The sequence below is a fragment of the Harpia harpyja genome, chromosome 7 (genome assembly GCF_026419915.1).
Source record: "Harpia harpyja isolate bHarHar1 chromosome 7, bHarHar1 primary haplotype, whole genome shotgun sequence".
Classification (NCBI taxonomy): Eukaryota; Metazoa; Chordata; class Aves; order Accipitriformes; family Accipitridae; genus Harpia; species Harpia harpyja.
Window position 1 is genome coordinate 7,046,618 of NC_068946.1, and position 12,700 is coordinate 7,059,317.

Sequence of the window (12,700 nt, forward strand, 5' to 3'; positions counted from 1 at the left end):
AACTGCAGACAGCATTGGGAAACTTGCTCTGACTCTGCTTGAGCAGCGGGATTGGACTAGGTGATTTCCACAGGTCCATTCCAACCTCAGCAATTCTGTGAACTGCTGTTAGGAAACGAACATGCCAGGAAGGGTTATACCTTTAAATACCTCTCTCATATTTTGCAACACACCTTGTTTCCAATTCATAGGTCTTTTAGCTAAACCACCTTGAGCCGGCCTCTAGATCCTTCCCATAAACACACAGCCTGCTCCAGGTGTCTTTCGTGTCTTGAATTACTTTTAAAACACCACTCAGAAAGAAATGGGCACAGCCACCTCTATAAATCACTAGGGCAAAGCCCAATTAAATTCCTGAGGTGATTATTTAAAATATTTACCTTTAAATTACAGAGGAAGTGGAAGTTTGATAGGCTACCTCTGAATAACTCTTGTGGTCAGGATTCAATGAATCATCATCAACAAATAACTGCAACTGGTACTTCTCATGCAGAATTGATGCTTTTTAAACTTTTAAGGCTACATCTTGCAAACACTTGCTCCTGCTGTAATTTACTCTTTTTCTGCCCCTAATTCAATTAAGGCTTCAGGTCACACAGGAAAGCAGAACTGACCTTGTAGTAATAATAACTTTATATAGAAAGATCTAGCTCTCTATCTAATGAAGTTATCAATACACAGGACTTAAGGGTCCCTATGGCTCCTCCTATGCAGACCCACCCTTTCTCTATCAAATGTACAGACTCAGACTCTGTCATTTTCTTTTCAGTGATGCCTCAGTGTCGTTATGCCTATTTCACAGATGGGAGACTACAGACAATCAGGCACAATTTGTGAAACATCCAAGAACACGTTAGTGGCAGGGGTAGGAACAGGACTCAGCTTCACTAAAAATTCCACCAGCCCTTGCTAAAACTACCACTCCTTTCTGTAAGAAACAGACCTGCCTTTTGCTCAGCTGCTCATGTGTATTCTTTACATATTGCCCTCTGTAGGGGAGGCACTGTAAGCAACACTATCTTCACAGCTTATTCTGTATACTCATATGCAGTTTGCAATTTCTCCGCAGAATCTGTGGAGCTTTCCTGAGACGTTTGTGAAGGGGTTGGCAGGAGACTAGGGATTACTATCAGGCTCTGGATATTTTGGGATAGGTATCCCATAGGTTTGTCAAACATTGGCCCTGCTCCCACAGCATCCAGGCAAACAGAGTTTCACTGCCAACATGTAACAGCCCTGATCTTCAGCTACACAAGACCAGCTGCAGTGCCTGCCATCACAGGCCACCTGCCATGGTCTGACACCTTTCTCCTGCTGTCTTTGATTTCAGAGAGTTTCTTCCTGACCTGTTTTTCTCTGTGTAGCATTTCCTGTTTCATTTTTTCTGTTCAGTTTTATTAATTCCTTAGCTACTGCTTATTTCTGTACCTTACCTGTTTCCCTAACAGCATAGAAATTCTCTTGAATCTTTTTCAAGCTTCATTCACTTGCCAGACATTTCAGGCAATTTTTGATAGCAGGAAGGAGATTCTGCAAAGCTTTCTATCTAATAAGATATTAAAGCTTTACTTCTTTAATCTTTTATTTGCATCAGTCAGTTACAGTAACCTGTACTACTAAATAAGGGGTTTAGCCTGCTATCTGCTAAGTGCACAGCACCCTCTTGTGCCCTACAGGACAGCGGTCATTCCACAACCACTCTGGTCTCTCCCAGTAAGCTATTACCAAGTTTTACCATACTCCTACAGTTTACCTATGCTCTGAGCTTCACTTCTTCCTCTTCCAGTGGCTTATTAAAGAAAACCCAATCACTCCATGCAAGAAAATAAAAGATATAATCCAGGTGGTGTTCTTATGTGCTATTTTTAGAGAGGCATACAGTAAGACAGCAGAGGTGTCACAGAACAAGCCTAACTAATGCATAGACCTGAGAAGGGAAGCAAATGCAAGCAGCAAAGCAAGCTTCTAATTCCCTGATTGCACTAAGTCAGAGGAGCCAAATTACAAACCTATTGTATGCTGCCACTCCTGGCATTTGAATCACATGATACCTGCACAGCCTGTCATACCTTTTGGCTATTTGTTACAGTAACAGGGACACAAGATCATAGATTGCCAATCACCTATTGGAGCTGGATTTTTTTTTTTTGAAGGAATTTTAAAGTACATAGCAATAGATAATGCATATCAGGACTTTGTCTTCAACTGACACTACGGTAAAATACAAAATTGCTCCAGTGAGTAGTCTCAGAAATAAAGATACGCTTCTTCAGTACTCCCAAGCAAAGCCCTCATAGCTTTCTCATCTGTTTGTTATCCAAAAATACTTCCAGTACTAAATTTTAGTTCATATAGTTTTGAAAAAGCACAAGCTTCCCAATTAGAAATTGATGTCAAACAAACCCCGAATATTCTTCTCTCCACACAGATGGGACCCACATAGACCAAACCTTAACTATCAACTCTTTTATCTATGATCCTGGCTTCCAGGGTCCCCTAAGGCAAGAGGGACAGAGCGGGTTTGAAAAACATGCTTGTAAAACAAACAGGGTAACAATTTCATAATCAAAGAACTATGGAGGAGTTTGCGTCAAATCCTTTTGTGGAGAATGAGGAAGCAAAGACAATTTCTCTCCATACCTCCCAGGTGTTGGAGTTGAATAAGCACAACAGTAGGCAGGCTTTGGACTAAAACAACAAAGATCTGGCTTTCCATTCCTTTAATTTTCTATTCAGGATACTACTAAGAGAAACCTCTAAAACAAAACAGGGAGTGACAAGCCACACTGGTCCTGGATCTTCAGTGTGCTTGCAGTACTATATCATGGCAAGCAGCAGGAAACTAACAGAAAAACCATTCACTTCCTTGCCTAGTGAAGTAAGAAATAGCGTTGCGGAAAAACGACAGGGGTTTCACCTTTCTCTTAGAAACCTCCAGCCCTCTCCTTAGAAGTGCTCAAAACTTCCCAAAATACTTTGAGTAATGGAAGAAAAAAGAAAGAGCAATCATAGTACAGACACACATGAAGGATTCAGATCTCAGCCAATAAATCCTTACTTACAGGAGACTGAAATTGAAAACCATCCATCCTTATTCATATTTTTGAACAGCTAATTGAGCATATTTTTCCGTGAAGGAAGTTATTATTCCAGGCTTATGCTTCATTGAGTTAAGGTACATGTCATGTCCGAGGCTGCTGTACCAGGTGCACATAATGATTGCAAAGGTTTTTCCTCCTCATTACCATACATTAGCAATGTGTCATGGGAACCAATGTTCAAACTTGAACAACTAACAGTATGTTAATCAATTAATCAAACACTGAAATCAAGTGCTAAACAACATCTCTGGACAGAAGTCCCATTTTTATTCAGATATTTACCATTTTGGCTTCAGTGCTTTTTTCTTTTGAGAAAAATCTTCTCCTGCTATGATCAGGCATGTTTTTATGAATGCAGCCAAGGGGCACCTTTGGACAGTTTTCCCTCTGATCTTACATCTAAGAAGAACCAAAAAAGCAAAAGAGAAAAAGGGTATATTACTTTGTCTTACCATTTATGGGATGATAGAAACTGTGAAGGGAACTGAAGCTTGTATTATTACACCTACCCAGTCCTTCACTGCTGCTGTCACTGCTGCTGTCACTGCTGCTGCCATGCCACTGGGAGTGAAATTATATCAAAATTAATCAACGTGGCAGCAGCAATGATTGAATTTGAAAACTTTAGACATTGCGGTTCAGCAGCCAAATGAGACCAGCCTAAACCCATCAAAAGACTTCCATCATCTCCTCTAGACAATGTGGCTTACGCAGACATGTGGTCACTATCATATTGTAAACCATTTACAATCACTAAAAGCATTCACAAGAGATGGAACAGTGTAAATTATATTTCCTTTTTCCCTCAGGAAGGAGTTTGTATCCAGCCACTACAGTGTAGTCAACCGCTTGCCCTCTACATAGTTCATATACTGGTCCAGAATTACCACAGCTTTAAAGCAAATTAAAGGTGACTAAAAGGGAAAGTTCTCCTAAGATGTTGAACGGAGATACGCTCAGGCATATCCACTGCTACTCTTGTACGTAATGAAGTCACAAATAAAGCTGGTCTCAGATTTCTTCTCAAACACTATTTATCTGGTCAGATTTACCAATGGGTCTGTCAAGATCTGAAAAAACCTTGGGGAGATCAGAGATCTGAGATTCTTTAGAAGCTCAGAGTTTCTGAATAAAAATACATATAAGAAATCCAACATAGGATTTGTAAAAGAAAATTTATGAAAGGTGACTTTAAAGTAGCAGTTGGAGTCGAACATAACTTTCATATCTGAAACTTGTTTCAACCTGCACCTAAGTTTCAAGCAGTGAAGCTAAACAGAGAAGGAAGTTTGAGCAAATTCTCAAAGCCCCAACATATCACAAAATTTAACCCAGCTCTGATGTAAAGCTAAGTAGGTTGTTATTTTTAACCCATGATTGCCATTATAAACATGGCATATTTGCTTCAAAAGACAGGAAACTAATAACTCTTGGGAACTGATTTCCTCCAAATCGTGCACTCCACACTCATTCTTTCTAGCCCTTCTATAGAGAACAACTGCTAAACACTTTATCAAAGCATTCAGAGGCTGAACGTACCACTGTGCAATCTGGCTGAGCAGAGGGTAAAGTATGACAAATGGTGTATGTTCTAGTGAGAAGGAGGCAAGTTTTCCTTTCCTGTAAGGAAGGAAAACCAAAATTATTCTGAAATAACTGGGAAGCAAATTTGTATTCTCTCAGTAGGAAGTATACAGTTTTAATTTGCACTCTGTGCCACCTAGAAAACCCTTTGGAGAGTCCTCTTTGTTCTCATGAACAGCAAACAGAATTACAGCAATTAAAACAGCTGACAGCTAATGTTTATAAAAACACCACATATATATTCTTTGAGTATAAAACCCCTCCAGATCATTAGGTCTGCATGGTACAGCAGAGAGTATAAAAAAACCCAACAAAACAAAAAACCCCCAACAACCAAAAAAACCCCAAACACACAAAAAAAGGACTTGAATTAATTTTCCTATTAACATTGTAACATTAATGGGCTGAATGTCTTTTCCAGACCAAAGAAGATGCTGCACTTGTGAGGATTTTATGCAAATTTATACCAAATATACACCCAGCAAGAAAACAGTTCCATTTACAAAGGCACAGCTAATTTAATTGGAGGTCAAGGTCTTTTAATGACTCTTCAGTTTGCTTTGATAAGGGGATTTCACAAAGATATTACAAGCTACCTTCCTTGGCTGTATTAATTTAATTTATTTAATGTGGTACAAGCTAGTCACAACAGGGAAAAAAAAACAGGCTAGATCTTCTAGATCTTTTTTCTAATGCAGAGAAAAAAAAACCCAAGACAATAATTTGTGCTTATTTCCCTTCTCCCATCTACCATACTGACTATTGCTGCATACACTTCATGGATTTAAATATGCAGAAAGCATGTTTGTGTCAGTGGGAATTCTAAGCATCAGCTGAGTGGTAGAAATAATGGAAATAATTATTACACCCTTCTCTGTTGCCATTTACCATAAAAATAGTTAATGAAAAATATAACTAAGTGCTTAAAAGATCAGACTGTAATTTCCAGATAGGGCTTGAAAACTGCCCTTTGAAGCGCATCACACACTCTAAATCACATGCACCATTCCCACAAGTGTGCAATTCCATATTTTACAGGTTAATTTTGAACAACTAGTTTTCTGCAAAATAATTACTCCACAAAAATGCATCCATCTCTGCACTGGAACCATACAGCATTAAGGAGCACAAAGGGACAACAAACAATAGATTAGGATTTAAGGCAAGACAAGGAACACTAGAATCTTGCACTGTGTTCAAATGGAAGTAAACTGACAGAATAAGTGTGTGCAAATGTATGTTTGTGTGTATGTGCCCATATCTGAATGAATGTATGTACAGTTCCTTCTTTTAAAAAAAAAAAAAAAGAAAGAAAAAAATCAAATACAGAGAGTGCAGAGAGGGCAATCTAGTGGAAACAACTGAAAATTTATCTGTAGAGCTCTTTCTGTGGACAGAGCTGTCATCCTTTTTAATCCTATGTTAAATAAATCAAATTCCCCTTCTACAGTCAAGAAATACCTGGTTCTTTTATACCCACATGAAGAACAAAACCAAACAAAATGGTGACAAAGATCCTTGAACCAACAGGATGAAATCCCCTGATGCAAAGGACTTGTTTTTACCTTTAAAGTATAAAGTAAATGTTGAAAAGGCCCATACGCTTTACTGTATGCAAAAAAAGTTTGCAAGATGACAGAAACTCATTATAGTTACCAATCTCTTGGCATAACTGAAGTATCTACAGTCCTGTACATGGTAGATGATCCTGGTCATTCACTTGTCTTCACTCTTTTCTATCCTCTTACAAGTTTCTCTGGCTATACAGAAGTATAGTGTCCCTTAGGGAATGCAGCATATTTTGACTTAATGCCTTCTGACATTTCACTCGCGTTGTTAATACGATGGGTGAAATGTCAGGTGAAATTATATCAGTGAGTGCAGCAATCTCCAAAAGGGAGATGTTTGGAGCCTTGTAATACTGCCTCTGGATATGCTTTTCAAAAACATGGTGATAACCAATGCTAATTATTACAATGACTAGCTTTCATAATTGTTTCAGAAATTACTTACCTCACCGACAATGAATTAGGGGTACTTCTCTGGTACTCAGTGATACCAAACATAACCTCCAGAATTTTATTACAATCACACTTTGAATGGTGCATTAGTAATCACTAGCACAGCTGCTCTCTTTAACACAACTTCTTTCAGCCTACATGCTGATACTGCAATGGTATGTAGTAGTTTTAAATACTAGAACTCCAGTGGGACCCTTAGTACTGGGAGGTGGAGCTGTCTTAGTACTTGGTTGCACAGTTCCAGCATCCAGGAGTTGTCGCACACTACTACACAGTGCTATTGTACAAGGGGAACTCACTGCCCTTTGTCAGGAGGTATATCTGTTTTGCATATATAATTAATGTTTGGATGAACTCCTTCATACATCTGCTTATACAGTCTTCTACAATGTTGGGGGCTGCCTCATTTCAGAGATATTAAAGCTGAGAAACATCACCAAAAGAAGGTAAAATGCAGAATTTCCTCCCTGGGGAATGTTAGTGAAGTTAATGGGCATTAGTGCTGGCAGTATGCACAGTGTAGTTCACAGTCATCACAATCTCTGGGATGGTTCTACATCTTTTTTTTTTTTTTTAATTCAGTAATATAAAAAATAAAGCAATCTCACAAAAAATAGAATAAGTGAAGTCTCTTAAATCTCAAATTTGAAGGGAACCCAGAAGAAAAAGTATGTTCGCTTCAGGCTTTTGTAAATTTTTCAGTGAGTTAATGGCACAGGAGATGAATATGGTAAAAATATTGTTCACATGGTAACACGTGGAATGTACTATACTCTCCATTTTCTCAGGCTGTGCTGTAAGCAAAAAGACATTTTTAGGGATCATGGAATGGCTGCAGACTAAAAATAGAGAAGCCAAAAATGTCCAACAAAACACTATCAAAAAACCCCTAAAATTGGAAATTAATTTTAACCGCTAATTTCTGTTTTCTTCTTAGAAAGTGTTTTCAGTTTTTAACCAGGGATTTAATTTGTTAATTCTCACATTTTCTCTATGATATTCCTCAGTAGGTTATAATCTTCCGAGTTTTCCAAAAAGTCACCTCCTGCAACTTATGGTCAGAAATGTCTTATCTAAACATATAATGCAAGGCTTCCATTTATTTCTTGACACAGACACTTATACAAATTACTTAGTTCCTTCTACCAATGCTAGGCAAACACTTGCTAAAATTGTATGTGTGGCTTCTTCTGAAACAGATTTTACCTTACAAACACTTTATTTGCTTTTCTTGCAAATACAAGTCTATCTTCTTGCTTTTCCTTAAACAAGAAGGTTTTATTTGTTTTAAGGAAGATGGTTTGAAGTTAACTTCTTAGTAGGTGCAGAAGCAGTCCAATTATTCAAAGCTACCACAGACAGTACTATATCTGCGTCAAAGCATTTATGTGACTATCGTGGACACAGGCATGGAACAGCTGTCAAGGAATCGATATGGCACCTGTGCAATCCTCCATAAAAGTTACCCACCAAGAAACAACTCTGGAGTGTTTGGAGTTACTGACAATGAAAGATTTTGATGGTGGTGGGAGGGGCACTTAGTTTAAAATCACTTTTTGTTATATTGCTATTGTTGGATCCCTAAAAGTGGGACCTTTCTTTTCACCAAAATGACATAAGTCGTCACATGTTATCCAGAAGAGCATGTCCTCTGGCTACTAGTCCAACCAGGTATTACACACTATTCCGTGGGATGGCCAAAGGAATCTAGTTACAAGTTGTACCACTGAGAAGGATTTTAATGACTAGTTTTAGAATAAGATGAATCATTCTAGATGCACTTTTGACGCTAAAAAAACCCCAAAACGTCCCATAAAGGATTAGTTAATGCAAGTGTTTGGGAAAGCCCTAATGATTTTTAGCTTGCTTTTAGACTTGTCAGTTTTCAGAAAATATAGTATGCTGAAATATTGTCACTGATAACACAGCTACTGGGCATCACTCAGTAGAGCAGACACCTTATTGTTACTTTTAAAAAGTACTGTCTGGTCTGTCCACTGCCTTGTGGCACATCATTATTACCTTAAGTGACACAGGGTAAAAGCAGAAGGATGCAGGGTCACAAATGCTGAGCCAAGGATAGAGCTCCATAATTCTTGATGATCTTTCTGGAAGATTTATGTGCACACAGTTTTATGCAACATAAATATTATGTACGTTAACAAAGTACAGGTCAGACTCCCTGGATACGTGTTCTAAGGCAAAAAAAGCCATCTAAAACCCAGCATTTTACCTTAACCCACACATACAATGTAATACCTTAGGGCCTCAGTTTTCCTTTTTTAAACAGGGGAAAGGATAAAACTGCTATAAGACTTACAAGCTATACAGGGTATAAGATATATGGCTCTAAATCCCTTATTTTAGGAGTAATCTTCTTTGCTACTAAAGATGCTATATTATCAATAGCGCCTGCAGGCGATTAAAATTGTTAATATTCTTTGTATTGTACTTGGTGTACAGCTGCCTACACCTACAAATACATGAATCATGGTCCTCTAATTCAGTTTCCTGAAGTGAAACCAAAAAGATACTAACATTCCAATAAAGAAAAAACCCTCTTAATTCGCTACTTACATTTAATGAAATAATTTATGGAATAGAGACAGTGTTGGCACTGGAGGAAGAATCTGCAATACTTCTTTCCACTCCTGATCTTCTGTGTAACCTTGGAAAAGCCACTACAGCGCTCAGTGCCTCAGTTTCCCCACTGTTTCATATGGAAATAACTAGAAGCAGCAACAGGATGCAGCTTGAAAGTCAGATGATATTCACCTCAAAAACTTTCAGCATTACCATTTTAAAAGGCATGGGCTTTTAAATGTTTATATTTTAACAATACAATAGTGCCTTGATCCAAAGACACATGTAGATGGCTTGGGGCTATTAAAGTGGTGAGCAGGCCTCCAAGAGAGCAACTATCTCATTCTCCTTTGTGTCCTAGAATTAGTTTATGCAAGACAGGTCTTGCAAATACAGAGCAAAGCATAAAACATTTATTTCCTAATTTAAAGCATGAATTAACTTACCCCTTAGATAGGAAAATCCTGCATTTGGACTGCCTTCCCTTCTCTCCCTCTCCCCTGACAAGCTAATATCACAAAAAGTGATCTCATGCAATGGTTTGAGTAATGCAAAGATAAGGTCTATCTTTGTGAATTCCAGTTTAATCAAATTCCTCTACGTCCACCTTCTAAACTCAGACTGGGACTCCACCCCTCTACACATTCTCAAGTCATCATTTCATTTTATCCAGACATGAATGATTTATAGTATCGTTCAGAGAATAATCGAGCCCTGAATCTAATAACTGTTTTAATTATGATGAATGTTCATTAGATTTTTTTTGGTGTCCTCTATTGTTCTTGTTTCCCTTGCTATGATAGTTATTCACTTTATTTTTCAGGAAAACAATCCAATATTATAAACATTTGGCAAAAATATTTGTAAAGCCATGCTATTAGTCTAGTATTTCTGCTAGACAAAGCACTAGCAGTTACAGCTGAGACCCTTTATTAAATTCAGTGGTATAGCATTTCATTTTAAGAGATTACAGTACCCGATTCAGTTACGTGTCAGTGGAATAATATGTGAATTAATTCAGATTTTGCAACAGCTGAAACATCCATGATTCCTGCCCTGATTTCAGTGCTTGGTTGCATTTTAATTTGAGGTACCCTTTGTGCCTTAATAAAATTCTTCAAATTGCTGCTATCTGTTGAATTTGGTTGCCAGTCAGAAGGTGAGCTGGGGTTACCACAAGGGCTGTCACTTCAAGAAAACGCATGGTTTCTACTGTTGAAAGATCACTATGCCTTATTTCTCTCACCAAACTCTTCACTGAAGCATGTATTTTCATACCCATTTGGACATGTAGCCAGGGTGGAAAAACATGCTGCTGCTTGAAGATGTGGCAAAAAAACTGTAGCCCAAAACCTTACTTGTCTGGAGCATATTTCTCTACTCAATTTCCTCACTGGGACTAGGGAAGTGGTGAAATCCAGCCCTGCAGTGAGTGAATTTTAAACAAAACAGTACCTGTGAACGTATCACTCCCTCTGGTGGCTGCGGAGTACTATGTGGATGGTTTCTTTCTGTTTATTCACTTATATTATTTGCAGATAAATCCCAGTTATACGAAATATGGCACAGTCAGGAATGGCCACTGGAGAACATCACTTTGCACTCACTCCTTCCCCACATTCATAAGTATCCATCCCCACAATCAGCCTGCTTTTCTGTCCCCACCTGCCCTCCCCCCATTTGAAACACAAACTATTCTTTCCACCAGCTTTTGTTCATCTTCGCAATTCCTTCATGAAGCTGCTTATTCTTGGGAACATGCTTTGTATACAGAAAGGAAAAGAAACCACATTCTTTTATATGTGATTCCTCCCTAAAATCAAAGTTGAAACAGGAATTCTGTCATGGAACTTAATGGGGGTAATATTTCTCATTTATTCATCCATGTGCATTTCATTTATTCTAAAAGACACACAAGCTTATTCAAAGAGACAATTATTCATTTACAGAAAAACTGGCTGCACCCATACGCTGTGTGTGCCTTAGTCCGTCCATCTCCTTGTAAACCCAGGCGAATCCTGCCCCACGCTGAAGATGCCCAGACAATTGATGGCCTGGCTGCTAGGACACAGTATGGCTTCAAATAGTACAGGGATTGTGCTGGGTTCTGCTTGAATTCCAAGCAGGTGTGATCTCAGCCACATTGTCAGGATTGCAACATTTCTTGGTGCAGTTTCAGCACACTAACACAATGTGTATTCAAAAAAAATAGGACGCGTAAAATCCTAATGACAGGTGTTTGCTTTATCTGTATAAACTCACTATAAAAGCAGTGAAAGTCTTTGAAAGTATTAAGAAACAAACTCATAGAACCATTCTGTAATAAATGAGAGACTGAGTACACAGTATGTGTGTGTTTTTCCCCCCTTTTGGCTCCATTGCTGTGTTGCTTTCCTTATATAACTGTTCTAGTTAAAAGAACACTACTGACCTAAGAAAACCTACGTCAACCTTATAATTTTTTGTTAAATACATGGTGGTCATCCACAGGTTTAAAAGTAGTAAAGAGTGGGCATTCCATATTTAACTCTGAGTCACTCCATTGTATGTCACGTAGAGACAACTGCTGGCAGACTTTGGAAAGACTTTTTCTGGATAAGGTACTTAATGACAGAAATCCCAACTCATGTCCTCAGGAGCATGCCCACTCCCTACACCAGCTCTTACACCGTATGTAACCTGTTGCATTCCATGAAATTTATGTTTTCAGGACTGAAAACCCAGAGAACTTCACTCTCTCAGGAGAAAGCTTTATTGAGAAAGCAGCTGAGAAGCTCTGCTCCAGAGGTCTTTTATAAAAAACCAACACACATATCCTCTTGGGAAAGGCTGTATAGACTGTCTACCAAATCTGTCTTACTCCCTTCACATAGGTATTTTGCTTCAGGTAGGCAATGGTGTTACTCAAAGATTTTAATTCATGCTTTTGTGTTAAAGAGCTCTAATTAATCTGCTTCTAATGAAGAGCTTTACAGTACGAACAAAAATATTTTCAATTTTGAAATGATAAAAGCAGGAAATAAAAGTCACTTCACCATCAAACCACAGACTTTGAAACATCATAGAGAAATCTTGACATTTTACATAGACCAACTTGCTCTTACATAAAACTACTGTGTAGCCCTCTCCACCCTTTCCCTCTCCCAGCCCATCTTAATCAAGTCTTTTCAGGACTGACTGAAATGGCATCATGGAGAAAAGCAACTTGTACAAAGAACAATCGCCCATAAATATCAAATTAAACTATTGCAAGTGTAGATGCTTACTTCTTTTCCCTTGAATACTAGTTTATTTTGAGAGTCAACTCAATACATCTGGATTTCCTTGCTAGGATGGGACCTGCCTGCTTCAGAATTGCTCTCTCCATCAGCCTGTTGTATAGCCCTGAGGCACTGGCTCAGTGTGTGCCCG